At 33.0% G+C, this 16,033-nt stretch overlaps 1 protein-coding gene across 1 annotated transcript in view; it reads left to right on the top strand.

Moving 5' to 3' along the window:
• The window catches only part of sgip1a (SH3GL interacting endocytic adaptor 1a), a 96,605-nt gene that overhangs the window by 22,127 nt on the left and 58,445 nt on the right, over window positions 1-16,033 (top strand). The gene's annotated exons all lie outside the window — the stretch shown is intronic.

The raw sequence follows: 16,033 nt of genomic DNA, 5'->3' as shown, positions 1-16,033 counted from the left end.
TGTATATATATATATATATATATATATATGTATATATATATATATATATATATATATATATATATATATATATATATATATATATATATATATATGTATATATATATATACACACACACACATACAGTTGAAGTCAGAATTATTAGCCCCCTTCCCCCCTTATTTATTTATTTATTTATTTATTTATTTATTTAACACTTTCCAAATTATGTTTTACAAAGCAAGGTAATTTTCACAGCATGTCAGATAATGTTTTTCTGGAAAAGTCTTATTTGTTTTATTTTGGCTAGAATAAAAGCAGTTTTAATTTAAAAAACATTTTAAGGTCAAAATTATTAGCCCCTTTAAGCTTTTTTTTTTAATAGTCTACAGAATAAACCATCGTGCAACAATAATTTGTCTAACTACCATAACCTTAACCTAGTTGAGCCATTAAATGTCACTTTAGGCTGTATAAAAGTGTTTTGAAAATATCTAGTAAAATATTATTTACTGTCATCATGGCAATGATAAAATAAATCAGTTATTAGTAATGAGTTATTAAAACTGTTATGTTTAGAAATGTGTTAACAAAAATCTTCTCTCCATTCAACTGACATTGGGGAAAAATTCTTGGAAAGAACCCTGATGAACAACAAAATTACCCTGATGAACAACTTTTATGTTGAGAATGACATGAGGGTTTAACCTGAACTTTATCAGTGCTGAGCAGGCAGGCAGGCATTTAAAAAATAAGATGAACACATGCATATTCAGTACATATTTCTTGGTAGCAATGAAAAACATATATTTCCACCAACCACCATGTGGGATACCATGAAAGCTACTTAGTAGAGAGGATGTTACGTAAACACTGGCACTGTCAGCATGAGCTCACACAGTATTAAATTTAACAGCTACTTCCTCTGCAGGAGTACATTTAATGTCACTTCATTTAGCGTGAATGCTGTTTTTAGCATTAAGTAATTATCTAACCTATTTACTAATGTCTTATTACCTGCCTATTATTAAGATATTAACCATGTCTTAGTACGTTTACACAGAATCTGCGTTTTTTGCTATATATATTCACACTTGTTTTGGTAAACAAAGCTACAGAAGTTCTGTCATATAATACATTCTTTAAAATACATGAAATGTTATTTTACAAATTATATTGTACTTGGTTGGTTTATCTAAACATTTTCATATCATTCAACAATACTGCAATTATTATAAAATGAAATAACTATATATTTATGCATTTACACAAGTAAATAAAAAGATTAAAGGATGGGCTCAAAAAACTACTTATAAAAGTATGACCTTATTCTACATACCTTATACTACCCAATACTAAATTCAACCGCTACTTTACTAACTGTTAATAGCTAATTAATAGTTTATTGAGCTATTGGCTTTCGCTATTCGTTTGTTAATAGCCTAAATTACATACATTAAAATAAAGTGTAACGTACTGTTTCAGCATGTCATGATTCTCTTCTGTCCTCATAGTGTAGGAACGAATCTTCAAAGTCATTCGCAATTTTGCATGCGCAGGTGCAGAGAGTGTTTACCATTCGTTTAGTAAACACTCAATTATTCTGCATGACTGTTAGTGTATTTCCATAACAATGGAAAACGGCCTCCACCATTCTTTTAACCAAATGAGTTGGCTAGGTTTAAGGGTTTGTTAGTCATAATGCGTCTGTGCAACGTGACTAGCCACTGCAAGTCAAGGAACTCAGCAAAAATAGTATCATTACTAGATATCTGTAAACCTCTTCATAAAACAACCAAAGGAAAGTGGATTTCTGAAGAGGTCTTCAGATAGAGTGAGATTTACATTCCTCCGTTAAGTGCTTCCTTGGTCTTCCCCAGGGAAATCTCAGCTTCGCTCACTCTATACTTTGTTTTGTTTGCTGGGTTGTTATTTTTAAATTGTGTTGTGCAGTTTAGTGTGTACACTGTGTTTCAATGAGGGGATAATGAAGGTAACACTTATTTCACTGAAACATTGACATGTTTAACAGTTACTTCATCTCAGCCCTGACAAAAAAAATCTGAAAGCAATAGCCTCAAATTGTCAAATAAAGTTTTTTTTTTTTCACATTTATTTTTACTGACAGGTATTATAAAGTTCTTAAAAGAGAAAGTAAATATATTTACATTGTTACAAAAATGTTAAGTTTCAAATAAACTTTCTTTCAGAACCCATATCTAACCTGTATTTGAAATATTCAATAGAAAAATGCAGTAGATAAAGAAAGAAATAAGATATTATCTCAAAATATTTATTTTGCTTTGAGGGTAGTATGTGACAATGTCTATTTTATAATACACTTGATATACAATACAATGCATCAGCATTACCAAGTACAGGGGCACAACTGCACATTTACTGAGGGGTATGCACCCCTAATCCAACTATATTTTATAACAGGAAAGTGACAGTACACAGTACATATTTTTTGCAATAAATTAAGGATGTTTTTCCTCATCAACATGCTTCAAACAAATACATTTCACAGTTCTGAACACAACTGAAATAGTATGAAGTAGAAAGTAAAAGTAAAAGTATAATTACATTAATCATGTTAAGTCACAAAGAATTACATCTCATCCAACACCAAATTTCTTCTCAGTTTCATTTTCCACATAAAGGAGTATAGCACCTTGACATTCCATGGCATAAAAACATTACAAGTAATAGTGTGGGTTAAGCTTAACAATCTCTTATTATCCAATTTGTCAGGGCAATTTTCATTTTAGGGCATTGTTCTTTTTTATATATATATATATATATATATATATATATATATATATATATATATATATATATATATATATATATATATATATATATATATATTATTTATTTATTTTATTTATTTTATTTATTTTTTTTCTCTCTATGTCTCATCATTCTCTCCATTTTGAACATGTGACTGTAATTGGGCAACGTACATAATAATATCCAGCTGCAACGAATCAATCAAATGGTCAACGGATGGGGAGGAGTGGTATAATTGTTTTATTTATTAAAATACAATATTAATACAAAATGCAAAATAAACAATTTTAACAAAAAATGTATTTATTTCTATTCTTTGAAACTTTTAAATAAGGATAATTTCAAAAATAGTTTTGGCATAGTGGCCCCGCAATGCGTCGCATATACTGCATACCCCCTTTTTGCGCCTCTGAACAAGCAGTAATAATTTACAAGACCATAAACCTAACTTTGATAACAGTATTTGAGAACAGTCATGAAAAGATTATATTATTGTATGCTACTTTTTGTTTTGGTATACGTTTTTGTATGGAGAAATCATAAAATCATTATCAATCTTTCATGATTGGTTAATTTGCTTACTTTTAGGATAAATTGAGCTCATTCACATCAATCATGTAAGTATTTTAGTGAAAAGAGATGCATAATGCATGTTATGACAGTGAGTCTAGAGGCAGACTTGGCAACCCAATTTAATCCATGTTCAACAGATAAATGGGGAGAGCCTTTGGGTAATAGTTTTCTCTGTGCTTCTGGCCAAGCATGGGTTGCTACAAGCTATTAGTATTTTCAGCCAACAAAATATTTACTTTTCTTCCAGTACCATAGGGTACTCTGAAATATTTTTGTTGAAATAAAAACTCTGTTTTTTTCTAAGATATTCGTTTTATTATTACCTTTTGTGCTGGTTAAATTCCCCTATTGTGCTATGTTTGCTATACAGTTGAAGTCAGAATTATTAGCCCCCCTATTTATTTTTTTCCCCAATTTCTGTTTAGTAAAGATTTTTTTCAACACATTTCTAAACATAATAGTTTTTAATAACTCATTGCTAATAACTGATTTATTTTGTGTTTGTCATGATGACAGTGGATAATATTTGACTAGATGTTTTTCAAGACACTTCTAAACAGCTTAAAGTGACATTTAAAGGCTTAACTAGATTAAATAGGTTAACTAGGCAGGTTAGGGTAGTTATTGCGTTGTAAGCAAGTTATTGTATAACGATGGTTTGTTCTGACTATCGAAAAAAATATAGCTTAAAGTGGCTAATAATTTAGACCTTTATATCGTTTTTGTAAAATTTAAAACTGCTTTTATTGTAGCCTAAATAAAACAAATAAGACTTTCTCCAGAAGAAGAAATATCATCAGACATACTGTGAAAATTTCCTCGCTAAACATCATTTGGGAAATATTTGAATAAGAGAAAAAAAAAATAAAAAATCAAAGAGGGGCTATTAAATCTGGTCTCAACTGTATGTAATACACTTTTATTATTTATATATATATATATATATATATATATATATATATATATATATATATATATATATATATATATATATATATATATATTTTTTTTTTTTTTTTTTTAGGATTCAAAAGCACTTTAATTTTATTTTGTTACATTCATTCCAGTATATCTAAACCCCTCTTTCTGAGAGCATCAGATGATCCAGTCTTTTGTGATTGGTCTACCAATCACCATATCTGAATTCCATCCTGAAAGGCTTTTTCGGCACTTTAATTTGCTTTTGCAATACAGAAAACAGCATTTTCTTGACAACACATATCAAATTCTTCCTTTCCGCAGCTAGAAGTACAGTATTTAAAGGTCAAAGTAACTGTTCGCAGACAACCAAGAAAGACCTCAGCCTGGCATTATGCTAATTTATTACAAGCCTATGTTGGTTTGTACAGGATGTAAGAAATCTTTACAATTCTCCAGCTACAAAAATCACTACATTGAAATCTACATGCAATATTCAAGTATTTTAAATCTCCACCATAAGTTTCTTTCTTTCAAGACCGTGTCTGAAACTAATTGCTATTTGTTTCTTTTGTCATCGTTTATTTTTCAAGGCCAAATCTGGCTATATATTTGGCCATCTGTCTTTGGACCAAATGAATATTTTTAATGAACATTCTCAGATTAAACTCTAACCCAGTGATTGCATTGGGGTCCTTGTAGATGTGGAGATCATTAACGCTAGAGTTTAAGATTATTTCTTGTGCTCTCTGATCTCTTCTCCAGTGTGATGGCTCAACTCTCTCCAGATGAACTGATTGTTAAGCATTAATCCCTAAGTAATTCTGTCATGCTACCTCTCACAGTGATATATTACTGTAGATTAAATAAAAAGACAGATTTATCTTGGCTTCTGTTCTCTTTATCCCCAACTGAATACCAGCTTAAATTGGACCCGGCCTTGCCTAATGGTCTTCCTCTGATGTTGGAGATGTTTATGAGTTATGTTTATGATTGAAAAGCTCTTGTTTATGATAGGTGCTGTGATAATACATCCAGTTGGCGGCTCATGTAGACATTTTTAATGAGGCTTGCAGCTTTTCTGAACTTGACCCTTGCATGACATCAGTGGTTTCACTGTTCTTTAATATGTATGTGTATGTCATTTAAATTAATTCTTTCACACAGTGCCTTTTATTATAGACCAGTTTTTGATGTTGGGAACATTTTAAAATTTAGAAAGAGAGATTTTCCAGATTATTCATTCACCACTTGGGAAATTTGTCTGCCTGTGATGACTTCTGGTTATGAGTACCCCAGAAATGGGTAATGGATCTATTGTATTTCTTCTGCTGAATGTGAAATGAGTTATTTAGAGTAGAATGTCCATTCTCCTCTTTGTATTGAAAGTGAACATTTTTAGTCTGATCATCACATTAAGCTGTCATACTGTATGAATTTAGAAGACCTTTAATATAGTAAATGAGTCACCTGTTACCTATTTTTCTTCTTCTTCTTCTTTGAAGCTTGACATTCTCTGAAACCACTTTCCTTTCTTGCAAGAGAATAGCTTTAAAATTCTAGTAAACACCTCCATTTGTATTCCACAGAAGAAACTGAAGTTAATTCAGGTTAGAAAAGACATGATGGTGAATAAAGGATGATAAAAATTATCAGTGTTTGAGATGTTCTCCTCATCAGAGTCACAACCGAATCATCTGCTTTTGTAGTGTTGTATTCCTGGTGTCCCAAAACACAGTTCTGTCTCTTGGTTTACTTTGTCTTTGTCTTAGTGATGAGCACTGGCCGTTCTTCTCCTGACCCAGTTTTCACTTTTTTATTTTTTTTCCTCTGGGGGGGGTTGGGATTTCAAGCGTTGTGTGTCTTGAGTATGTGCAGTCATTTAGCTGCTTCTCTCTGTGTTTGTTAGTTTTTTGGATAAATGGCGCATGGTAAGGCCACCTGGACCCAGTACAGGGAATAGGCATATTGGATTGTTGTGTATTAGGGCACAATTTAGGTAAAATGAGAGGCTATCAAGATGCTTTGCTTTCAGTTATGCCTACATTCAAAGTATACTCCTGCAAAGAGTGCACATGAACAAATGCGATTGACACATGCACACTAGATAGTTATCCTTGTCCTGTGCTTTTATTTCTGTAAGTTATAACTTAACAAAAATAATTTGTACACTACCTCACAAAATTCTTGTTGTCTATTCCAGTTGTAAAAGCAACAAAAAATAACTTGACTTCTAGTTGATAATTTGGAAAAGTAGCAGAAGATAGATTTTTCTGATTAATCATCTGTTGAGCTGCATCCCAATCATCACAAATACTGCAGAAGACCTATTGGAACCCGCATGGACTCAAGATTCTCACAGAAATCAGTCAAGTTTGGTGAAGGAAAAATCTTGATTTGGGGTTACATTCAGTATGGGTGGCATGCGAGAGATCTGCAGAGTTCTCATACTTCAGCCTCCATATCAAAGTTCCTGAAAGCAAAGAAGGTCAAGGTGCTCCAGGATTGGCCAGCCCAGTCACCAGATATGAACATTACTAAGCATGTCTGGGGTAAGATGAAGGAGAAGACATTGAAGATGAATCCATCTTAATGAACTCTGAGAGTCCTGCAAGAAGGCTTTCTTTGCCTTTCCATATGGTTTTATTAATAAGTTATTTGAGTCGTTGCGGAGATGTATGGATGCAGTCTTCCAAGCTCATGGGACTCATACACAATATTAATTCCTTTTCCACTGCTCCAAGACTTATTATTTTATACTGTACATTATGTCTGTGACTAGACTTTTGTCTAAGCAAGGTCAGACCTTACTGTCCTAATCAAACAATTAAGAACCAAGGCATGATCATATTTTATTTTGGTTAAATATGCATAATTTAGAGGCCTTTGTCTTTCATATAAGCTACTTCTGATACCAAATGATCAACTAGAAGTCAAGTTATTATGTGTTGTTCCTAGAACTTGGATCGGTGACAAGACTTTTGTCTGGTATTGTACACTGTAAACAACTATCTGTTAATTAGCAGATTCCGTATTTTTGTAAATTTATGGTTGTGAATTGAATTATGGGAGTTTTATCAACACTGCACTTCTAAAAAAAAGTGACTTTTATTGTGATTTATGTAGTTTGAAATAATATAATGTATAATATATAATAATTAAAGGAATAAGTCTGTAAAATAACAAAAAGCTACTTGCAGTTTATCACCAGGTTTTTGTACTGTTTTTTTACAACACAATCACAGACTATATATCATTTCAAACAATTACAAATGGCAAAAAATGAACTTTCTAAACTTTTCAACATCAAAAGCTTTTGGAGAAAAGATCAAGATGCTTAATGTATGCAAAGTTTTAGAACAGTCTTTTTCTGTTCTGATAATAAAATTCACAAAACATGTACATTGTAAAACCCAAAAAGTTAAGATAACTCAAACCGTTTGAGGAAACCGATTGCAGCAAACTATTTAAGTTAAAAATCTAATCCTAATAAGTACTGTGAACTTAATCCATTGAGTAAATTAAGCAATTTGAGCATAGTAAAACCCAATAAATGAAGGAAACTCAAACAAACTGAGTATTGTAAAACCCAATAAGTTACAGTAAGGCAACTCAAACCGTTCGAGTAAACCAATTGCAACAAACCATTTGAGTAAAAAAAAACTAATCTACAGTATAGGAGTACTGTGAATTTACTCCATTTAAGTTAAAGCAATGAGGTATTTAATTAGCTTATTACCTTCAACACTGAGTTCAAAACTCTTTTCAAATGAGTAGAATTAACTTTCAGTAAATTTTGTAAACTATGTTTTCACTCATTTTATTTGATTAAGTTGACTGTTGAGTTTTACAGTATATTGTACGGTATATATGCATGCCCTTTCATACACATATAATACACTTTATGAATGCAGTTGTCTGTACTTACATTTTAAATATAGTAATTGGTGAACAAATGCTTAATTATAAGTATTTTTTTTTCATATTTTCTCTTGTGATAATAATAAGACATATCTATATATGGGCTGCAAACTGTATGCAAAAGCCCAGCTGTTTGTCACAGTTCAGCGGTTGGATTTTTTTTTTCCTTCCTGAGAAGCGCAGTGTCCCATTTTTTTAAGCACTAAGTGCTCTCAACAGTACTAATACCATGGTTTTTATATATATATATATATATATATATATATATATATATATATATATATATATATATATATATATATATATATATATATATATATATATATATATATATATATATATATATATATAAATAAATATATATATATATGTAGAATTATAATACTGTATTTATCAGTTTGTATTATGGTAAGAGAGAATACCACCACCCTAATCCTAATGTATGCTGAATACTTCATATGTTTATTTGTTCTTTCTCGATTTGCCTCTTTCAAATAGTGAATGCAATTGAACATTTTAAGCTTTGTGAGCCCCCTGCTGGCTTTGAAACATGCCTAAATTAAGCAGGGACTGTTTTGCATTGTTTTGCTGTTTGCTGAGTAAATGTTGTTGTTGATTAATTTGTCATTTGTTAATTGCTGCAATATTTGGTGCTGTTTGCTGATTGTTATCCTTTTTGAAGTCTACATGAAAGCTTTGTAGAATCTTCTCTCTTTTTTTTTTTTTTTGAGGCACATATTTCAGATTTCACTTCATACATTCTCACATACACTCTCACTCATACTGTTAAAAGTTTCTACTGATACTTTTAATACTAGAAGGTATATATTTGTACCAAATTTACCTCTAAATGATACAGCACATATAAGTATATTTTAGCTTTCCATTTAACCTTGCAGTACTACTGTGTCAGCCATGTAGCTTTTTTGAGTATTAAATTATATTTTGTATTTTTAAAATTATTTAAACTCAACTCGACTCAATTGAATTTTTTTCTAGAGCACTTTCAGTAAACCACAATGAGTACCAAAGCGCTGTACATAAAACACATGCACAACCAAAATACATAAACTCACAACACATGATTAAAAGCTAAAGAAACTAAGTGTGCTTTCAGTGACCTCTGAAAAGACTCAAAAGTTGGAGCTGTACTTAAGGAGAGTGGAAGATCATTCATGAGTCTTGGAGCTGCCACTGAAAAAGACAAGTTAAGCATGATTGTGGAACTGTCAAATAGAGACGAATTATATGATATAATTTATACTCCTTGAAAATTAATATATAATATATATTTTGACTACTATATTTGTACTGTGGATATTATTCTTATTAAAGTACTTACATTAAAGTATATTCGCCGAAAAAGGGAACTTTACTCACCCTCAAGTTGTTTTATGCCTTTGAGTTTGTTTTTTGCACAAAATAAGATATTTCAAAAAATGTTAGAAACCTATAACCATTGACTTCCTTAATAAAAGATCAAAAACTGTGATGGTCCACAATAACTGTAAAAGTTGCATGTTTCCAACATTTGTGTGTGCGTGCGTGCGTGTGTTCAATGGAGAAAAGAAACTCAAACATGTCTGGGACAATTGAAGGGTAAGTAAATGATGATAATTTAAAATTTTGGATGAACTATCCCTTTAAATTTGCTAAAATAAATGTAGAATTACTTAATAGTTGTACTTAAAAGTACAGTTTTTTCAAATGTATTCCAGTATTCCAAGGGCTTTTTAGCAGCCATTGCTCCAATTTGCAGTGTCACATGACCATTCAATAATCAGATATGCTTATTTAATACTTCATTATTATCATTTACTACTGAGTTTCTGTTATTAATTATGGTACTTATGGTATATCATAAATGTAGAAAATGTTTTCAGTGTTGAATATCTATAGATAAATTGTACTTCTTATCTATTTGCTATTTCACCTCAGTTTTCTTTGTTTATTGCACTTTCCATGACATGTATTGGAAATCTGAACATGAATGCTTTGTGATTGTGTATTGGAATATCTCTTGTGTACGCAGTCGTTTTTTGTTGATTAAACAACCCTGAAGAGCTTTTGAAAAACTTTCTTGGCCTGAATAGCAAAAAGCAAAACATTACTGTCTTGTTGAACCATAAGTTGGCCGCTTGTCACCAATGATTGCCAGCTCTGTGGAACCTACAGACTCGCCAACATTTTATCTGACAATTTAAGCATGGTTGGTTTCAACCACGACTGTTCTGTAGTCTCTAAAGCACTGAATACCATCTATCTACATCGTCTTCTCTTTTCCTGTTTGCTTAAATAATGTCCCTGGATGGTTAGCACTGTCATTTTCTCTGGCCTTCACTCCGCGAGTTAGCTTGGTAATCACGTTACCACTTCCATCATCGTGCTTACATGCGGAAGCTATTATTTTCATAGCCATTAATTAGTGTTATGCTGGGTTTAGAAATCCCTCGTCAAAAAATGGACTCAAGCCATCTCATGGGGGTTAGCTTGTCTGGAATGTGTGACCGCACTGGGGTCTGTGTGCTCACAGAGACTGTAATCTGCTTTAGAAAAAGCTTAAGTGCAGCAAGAACTGGACTGAAATCCTGTAGTTGTGTCTGCTGTTTGCCAATATGTGGATTTGGGTGAAACTGTGATAGGGTTCAATGGTGTTTGGGAAAAAAAAAACATGATCCATGTAAACTAAATATGATGCAGCAGGGCTTTTTTTGGTTTATTTGTCTAAAAAGACACTCTTTTGACTTGCACCTTTAATGAAGTCCCATAAAGAAGTGTGGACATTATTATCATACTATAGTACTAATAAGTGGGGTGTGGCGGTGGCGTAGCACAATTGCCTCACAGCAAGAAGGTTGCTGGTTAAAGCCTCGGCTGGGTCAGTTGGCATTTTTGTGTGGAGTTTTTATGTTCTCCCCGTGTTCGCGTCGGTGCTGCGGTTTCCCCCACAAGTCCAAAGACAAATGTAAGCTAAATTGTCCATAGTGTACGTGTGAATGAGAGAGTATTGATGTTTCCCATTGATGGATTGCAACTGGAAGGGTATCCGCTGCGTAAAACATATGCTAGATAAATTGCCGGTTCATTCTGCTGTGGCAACCCCTGATTTATAAAGGGACTAAGCTGAAAAGAAAATGAATGAATGAGTACTAACTGTACCACCGAATTTCTCTTTTGTACAGATAAAAATTAAGGGTCAACTATACAGTACTGTAGACCCTTTTATGAGTCTAGAAATGATTATCTTGAATCCTGGCCATAATAAACACTTTCACCACTACCTAACATATGCTTTTAAGTGTATAGTTCATAGCAAAACAGTTATTTTCTGGCTGGTATAGCACAAACAGCCTAACCACTAATTACTGCACGTAAAATCGTAATTGCTTCAAACCTGTTTCAAGAGCTGTTTGAATAAAAACATATTATTAATCTATCCACCCTGAAATCTGCTGGATTTCTTTTGTTAGCTTCTTTGTATCATAGAGATGCTGTTTATGTAATGGTAACTGGCTGAAAACAATTAATATACTGTAGGTTGAATTTAAAGAAACATAAATTTAATTTAGTAATGTTCATCTTCATTTATTTAAATTCATTGTGTATAAATTTTTTGGATCCAGTTACCTTAAAGAAAATTAATATATAACTTTATTTTTATTTCAGTGTAGTAGTTTTATGGGAAGTGGGACGTTGACAATGAAGTGCGAACCAAAATGCAAGGTTAATTAACAGAATGGTCAGTCAAGCAATGGTAAACACATGGGCAAATAGATGTATGCAGGCAAATCCAGAATCGGGGTCATATAACAGGCAGTTGGTCAAATGACAGGTAGCAGACAGGAATAAACAAACAAACAAGGCGAGGGTCAAAACACCGCAAAGAAAGGCAAAGGAAAGTGTTCTGTAATGTTCAAAGTACAGTATAACAAGACTCAGCAAAAAGAGTGTGCATGTGTGCTGTGTATATAGTCTATGTCATCAGTTCATGAGTAGCTCCCAGTTGTGAGTGTGTGAAATCAACCAAATGAGGAACAGGTGCATGTGAGCGATGCATGACTGGAGCTTGTAGTCCATATACTGGCGGATTTGTGGTTCTCTAGTGCAGCCGCTAGATCACTGGTGATCAGAACAAGTAGTTAGGTTTAGGTATTGCAAAAGATTAGGGATCTACTGTTTAATAAGATCATCAGAATGATGTATTAGAAGTACAAATTAACAGCCACTATTTTATAATAGTCTGGTAATAATTCACTAGTTAATAGTGAGTTTTTAAGCTAAAGTATTACTTTATTTTTATATTTTTAGACAAATAACATGAGCAGGACTCATGCGTTGCACTGAATATCTGATCAAAACTTGTGACAAGACTCGTTTGAACCCACTAATCAATCTTGAACTAGTTGTGACTGGTTTGCTGGAAAATGTGATATTATCAGGTGGAAACAAGATCAACATTAGCTACATAAGCAAGATACCAACATGACCATGCATGGCAGTGACTTGGATTAGAAAGGCATCGTGACCAAATGACTGTCTCAAAAAGTCTGCCTCAAAATTTCATTCAACCTAATGTTCAGAAGCCCTGCTAGATTTCCAAGTCAGGCCTTGACCTATTTAATTCCCTTCGCAGAGCAGATCTGTGAATGCAGCTGTCAGCTTGTTTTCTCATATCAATCTTCACTACTTTAAACCTCTGGAGATTTGTATGATTGAAATTTAGTGTATTTAGTATATTTTATTACATGCTCCGACAGCACGATCCTGTCATCGCTTTATGTCATGTGCTAAATCACTGCAATTTCCTTGCATTAAATTTGTTCGTCTTCCACACGCTAACATTTGCTTCTCCCTAGTTATTCTGGCTGACTTGTTTTTCAATCAGACAAAAGGAGCAGTTACTTAGAATAAATGTGTCAAGAAGAGAGGATCGTAAAAGGGAACATAAAGGGATTTTCTGATGGCTCTGAGCGTCTCCGTCTACTCGCTCTCAGCCAGATGGCAGGGTTTGAGGCTGTGGATGTGTTAGGAAATATTAAGTAAATATCGATAATAGCGTCCGCCATGTTGGAGCTCCCTGTCGCTACAGAGGCTGGAGTGAATCGATGTGTGACTCAGAGGCCTGCAAGCTTAACATAGCCCTGCTGCACAGCCATGTCCTCATGCTCATGCACACCACTTTATGGCTGTTTACTGTAAACTGGGCTGAAGGAGCTTTTTCAACTGTTCAAATTGTAGGTGGGGTTTGATAAATATTACTCCCGAGAATAGTTATGCAGTTATGCAGGGTTATTTTTGGACAAGCTAGTTGTTAAATAGATACTTGTTTTCAAGTCTATAAAAACAGATATTAAAAATTTTAAACCACCATTTGGACTGTTGATTAAATACGCTTTAGACATGCTCTCACAAAATTAGCTAAATTTCATCTTTAAAACCACTGGAATAAATTATTAAAATAAACTAGAAACTACCTTTTAAACAATTATTTTATAGTGCAATAACATTTTACAATTTGTACTGTATTTTTGATAAAATATATGCAGCCTAGATGAGCTGGATAAGCTGACCCCAAACATTTGACTGGATTTGTGTGTATATATATCTCTCACAAAGGCACAGGATCGCAGGAGTTATCAAACACGTAGGTTTATTTACAAAACAATTACAAAAAACACTTGAATAAGGACACTCAGGAAACATACAGCAGCAAGCAGAGGACACTCTACAGTTTGACAAATCGTCACCTTAGAATTATAAGGTTCAATCTGCGTTCTAAATGATTTTGAGATATTGAGCTTCAAAGATTTTGGATTCCATATAGCAAACAATATGTGTGTAACAGTTCTCTTTTATACATTAACATGACAGAGACCCTAAGGTTACTCTAAATGTAGATTATCAAAGTTTTCTTAAATTTGCAAATTGGAGTAAATAAACCATGGTAAATGCAGATAGAACCTTCTAATTCTGAAAAGTCATTTTCCACTTGGAGTTATAAGGTTCTATCTGGCAGATCATTCATTGAAGCATTACTTTTCAAGAAATACAATCAAAAAATGTATGATTTGGTGCTGTAACAATATGTTGATGCTTGAGAAAGTAAAATTTTTGCTTTCTATAACATTTATTTAATGTTTTAAGATGAATATTTTTTTTGTTCAAATTACTTCTTGTTAATATAAAATTTTATTCTTTATATGAATTATTGAATTATGTTTATGGAATTATATGCCTCATTAATTAAATTAAGTATTTGCCCTTAAAGGCTTAATATTAAATTGAAAGACTTTAAAAAGAAATAGACGATGTCCAAATGAGTTTAATAACACTGAAAGTGTTTCACTGACTATATGTAAACAAATAAATATGTTTCACATTTTTTAATATTTATTTATTTTTCAACAATGTAAAATTTAACATTTCATCTTAATGTCAGCAACGCGGTGACGCAGTGGCTAGCACGTTCACCTCACAGCAAGAAGGTCGCTGGTTCGAGCTTCGGCTGGATCAGTTGGCAATTCTGTGTGGAGTTTCCATCTTCTCCCTCTGTTGGTGTGGGAATCCTCCGGGTGCTCCGGTTTTCCCCACAAGTCCAAAGACATGCAGTACAAGTGAATTGGGTTAGCTAAAATTGGCCATAGTTTATGTGTGTGATTCAGTGTGTATGGGTGTTTCCCAGTGATGGGATGCAAACAGCTTTTGTTGTCATTTAATAAGAATATGTGAAAAACTCAATTTTGAAAAAAATGGCAGATAGAACCTTATAATTCTAAGGTGACGAAATATTGTTGTTGGACAATATAATGTACTTTTTAAGGCTTTTTTTTAATTGCAACTTTGCAGTTTATTTATAAGGAAAGTGCCTATTTTAAGTATGTAATAATTTCATGGAAATAGTGCATCGGCGGCCATTAGCCTGTCATTGAGCAGAGCAAAGACTGTTGATGTTTTTCATCCACAAGATGGCAACAGAGACTGCATAGTAAGCACTTAGAGGATTAAAAACAGCGTAATTTCAAGTTAAAGCTGATCAAATCATTATAAAACAGGTAAATGACATTCTAAGTCAATCTCTTTTGTATGTTGCAGTGCTGTATTTATACTGTAGTAATTGTAGCGTATTGAGTGTGAGATGGGACTCTCATACAGTATCAGGAATGTATGTATTATGTGTTGGCCACTCTTTGAATAATCCCGAGTTACTTTTTGGTTAGCCATCTGTTTATTTATAACGAGCCTCCTGTTTTCAATTCTGCAGACTTGTTCAGTAAAAAGAAAGAAATAAGAAATCCCTGCATGTGTTTAATGTTTTTTTCCTTTCGCAAAATTCAACAGCAGTCTGGTAGTGTTGTCTCTTTTTTTAGCTTTTTCGGGAGATAATTGTTGTGATCTCCCAATTGCAACAGAGAAATACTGAGAAATCTCTGTAGACTGATGGCATTTAATGCCGTTCAGCCTTATAATTTTAAAATGTGAGCAAAATCACCTGTTTTGTCATCACTTTAGACATTACGCTGTTGAATCATTTAAAAACGAGCTCTAAAGTGATGTTAATGAAGTAGCAACTGTTTCTGCTGTTCTTATATCAGCTGCAGATGTGAAGAAATGGTGGATGAGAGTAGTTCTTCTTACAAAAGGATTTTGAGACTCTCTGTGTTGAATTTTTTTGATAATATATACATGATAATGCCGTCGAACTGTTGTATAAACACAATATTACACTCATAGCAGTGCGATATGCTTGTATATCGTCACTGGAGGGGCACTAAGGCACTCGGTCTGCGGCTTCATGCCAACGCACACCTCCCACCAGTGCCAATATACAGCCAAATCACACTGCTACTC

The sequence above is a fragment of the Danio rerio genome, chromosome 6 (assembly GCF_049306965.1).
Source record: "Danio rerio strain Tuebingen ecotype United States chromosome 6, GRCz12tu, whole genome shotgun sequence".
Taxonomy (NCBI): domain Eukaryota; kingdom Metazoa; phylum Chordata; class Actinopteri; order Cypriniformes; family Danionidae; genus Danio; species Danio rerio.
Note: the sequence above shows the minus strand (reverse complement) of the source record. Positions and strands in the feature narration are given on the sequence as shown.